Here is a 3,500-nt window from a genome sequence, read left to right as displayed (position 1 = left end):
AAATTTGGATCGACATGTGCGGGGACGCCGCTGAAAATAACTAGTACTGAAAATAACTACTGAAAATAACTAGTACTGAAAATAACTAGTACTGAAAATAACTAGTACTGAAAATAACTAGTACCGCGCGCGGTGAATGAACGGGTGAGAGCGCGAGGCGCGCGGGGAGCCGTGGCACACGGCGACTCGCGCGGGTCGGCTCGAACCCGTTCAGAACCGCGCGCGGTACTAGTTAGTATTGATCTTTGTCTCTTCATCTTCCCTCAGGGGTTCGGTAATCTGCCGATCTGCATGGCCAAGACGCATCTATCACTCTCTCACGAGGCCGACAAGAAGGGTGTGCCCACAGGTTTCATCCTGCCAATCAGAGACATCCGAGCAAGTGTGGGAGCCGGCTTCCTGTTTCCACTCGTCGGCACGGTACGCCGTCTTTCACATTGAGTACCAGGCCAGCTCAGCTGTACAGTTTTTTAACTAGGAGACCATTTGGGTGTGGGTGTTTACTGCTCTGCACCATCACACCACACAATAACCTACATAACCAAATTTCTGACATTCCCCTTTTTTAATAAAGACAATCCCTGCTCCTAAAATGTCATCACACAGCGTTGCATTGCTTGCTTTCCTGCAAACAGACTGAAAACTGTGTTGAGATCCTTAACTGTTGGGTGCATAAATATTTCACTGTCATTAACACGGTTACTCTGCCTGTGTTATATTTTTAGATGCCTACAATCCCTGGTCTTCCCACCAGACCTTGTTTCTATGACATTGACCTGGATCCTGAGACTGAGCAGGTCAACGGGCTCTTCTAATGACCGTATGATGGTAAGGAGGCTGGTTTAAAAAAAAGAAAGATTCATGCATAAATCTCTTATCAGATGTCTGGCGTCACTGACCATGGTATGTTTCTGTTTGCTTTTTTCCCCCTCCGTAAATAGAAATGACCCTCGACCCCTAAATGAGCCTTAATGAAATGCGATGGACTACTAAATGGAGGTGCCTCCAGCTCATCTGCTGCTCCTGTTTCTTTCTTTCTTTCTTTCAGGTCCTCACAACTCTTAATACTTGATATGCCTTCCCCAGCGAGATGCTGACTTCTAAATCAAGATACTTGCCAAAAAACACGTCACCATACGCAGTATTTTATCATTTTTATTTTGAAATTTTGACCAACATTGTGACTAACGCCTGTCCACTGTTCTGTTTTGCCTCAAGGTAAATATGTCTGGTACTGTCTAACATTGCTGCAAGAAATGAAAATAAATGTCACAAATCATTGATTTACATTTTTGTTTGTTTTCTTTATCAGAAAACACCAAAATAAGGCCACATATCTGCAGATCTTTTAGTTTTGCTGCCGCACCTGGTGGTTGCCAGTAGTTGTGTTTTCAGGTCAGTGTGCCCTATATTTAATGGACACCCTAAATTTTTATGAGCAAAACCCCATTTTATTACGATCAGACAAGATGGGTTTTGTTTTCTGAGCTGCAATCCTGTATAAAATCTTACCTACCTCCTTTTGGTGCCAGATGGGACTATCACAAAGACATCATCTGACTTGCAACCACAGACAGGTACAAACCTGAATCCTTTTTACACAAAATAAGAGGGGAAAACTATTTGTATTTGATTTGGTGAAACGTGGCTAAGCTGTCTCTCGCAGGTCTTTACACTGGTGAATTATAAAGATAAACTCAGAGTTGATCTTAAATGTAGTACAAACGTTATTTTAGAAATAAACCTGTTGACGCAAAAGTGCAAAGTCACATCAAAAATCCTAAAAATACAACTGAGGCATTTCAGTTTTGGGATCTATGGTAAGACGTTAAGTCACATGCATGTCTAGGTCACTTTCATTCAATTCAGGGCGTTAAGCACAATATTAAAGGTTTAAAAAAGAATTTGTCACAAATTCTGAGTCAGATTTGATTACACCACCATTTAGATAGAGTTTAGATAAATAATTTTCAATCAATAAATTAAAATATGGTCAAAACCGGAATTAATTAGGCCTAAAAAAGTACATTTTGGTTTTAAATTTTTTATTTAAAAATACACTGATTTTGTATGTGGAGTTCAACCTGAGCTAAAACCAATAAAAGTATTTGGTGCCATCTAGTGGACATCTTTTGGAACTGCAGCCTCCACTGTTTGCCAAGTTGATGACACTTCAGTGGAGATTGATTTGTGGAGGTAAGTTAATCAGTCAATTAGTGCGATTTGTGGCCCTTACACTTGTTTTAAATAACGTTTTTAAGGAAAAGGACAAGATAAATATGTTATCTTGTGCTTGTCTTTACAGTTCATCAGCAGAAAAAAAAGGTAATGTAACAAATTAATTAATTTCAACAGACTGACTGTCGAGCTGCTTTGTGCTAACTGTGCTTGTTAGCATGTTAGATTTATACTAAAGCGCGCAAGCTAACATGCTAGCACCTACTACTACTACTACTACTACCGAACTCATTTGATAATAAAATACAAATATAATGTAAGCAGATGTGTAAAGAGTACTGAAATATTCTACTCAAGTAACAGTACCACTATTTTACTTAAGTAAAAAGTACTGGTCTAAAAATTTACTCAAGTTAAAGTAAAAAAGTAGCTTGTTTAAAATGTACTCGGAGTAAAAGTTACTTTTTTAATACTTAACTAAAAGTAAAATTAAACGTTTTAAAAAATGAGTCTGTAAGTACTCAAAAACATAGTCAATTACAACAACGTGAGTAAATGTAATTCATTACTTTGCACCTCTGAAAGTAACGAAGGACCGTTGTTTTCTATTTACTTATGAGTGGTTCTTGCCTTAATATAGATTACAGCAGTAGTCGAACATTTTTTGTATGGCGATATATTGGTTTTGAAACACCAAGTATTAATTTCTAACTGATGTTACAAATAAACATTGTACTGTTTATGGATTAGCATAAAACAATCAATAGACGTTTCAGTGAGATGGTGCTCACACTCACTAGAGCTGTTGCATCACGCAATATCGTGGGGAATTAATTCCACAAATTAACTCTTGACGAGGCACACCTGTCGAATCAAAACCTTTCCAGGTGATGACCTCATAAATCTGAGTGAGAGAATGCCAAAATATAAAACATATTCTGTTTTCAACATAATTCAATATAGTGTTCCTTCAGAGTTCTAATGTCTTCAATATTATTTCAATGTAGATAATAATAAAAATAAAGCAAAAACACTGAATGAGAAGTTGTGTCCAAACGTTTGACCGGTGTTCAGAGAACAAGAAGTTCCACAACAGTGTCAAAAACACCAAGCTAAAGTCAAGAAAGATGGTAAAACACTAGAGAACATGAGGGAGATTGTTGGAAAGCTTGCAGGTACACTGACAAAACAGTCTGGCAGTGAGTGGAAACTAAATACCACAAGCTGAGTGGATAATGAGGAACAGGTGGAACCAATTGTGGAGATGCATGCCAAACTGATTGGAACTAGAAGTGAAACTTATCTGTACACAGGTGATGATA

The 3,500-nt window shown here is 38.1% G+C and overlaps 1 long non-coding RNA gene across 1 annotated transcript; it reads left to right on the top strand.

Annotated features, from left to right (window-relative positions):
- The first annotated feature begins 235 nt into the window (after positions 1-235).
- On the top strand, positions 236-1,287 carry LOC122762174. The gene is made up of 3 exons (XR_006358664.1): positions 236-420; positions 726-828; positions 942-1,287. It is a non-coding gene; the product is annotated as an uncharacterized LOC122762174 (long non-coding RNA).
- Positions 1,288-3,500: the final 2,213 nt, after the last annotated feature.

The sequence above is a fragment of the Solea senegalensis genome, unplaced genomic scaffold (assembly GCF_019176455.1).
Source record: "Solea senegalensis isolate Sse05_10M unplaced genomic scaffold, IFAPA_SoseM_1 scf7180000015330, whole genome shotgun sequence".
Taxonomy (NCBI): Eukaryota; Metazoa; Chordata; class Actinopteri; order Pleuronectiformes; family Soleidae; genus Solea; species Solea senegalensis.
This window is presented reverse-complemented; position numbering and strand designations above follow the sequence as displayed.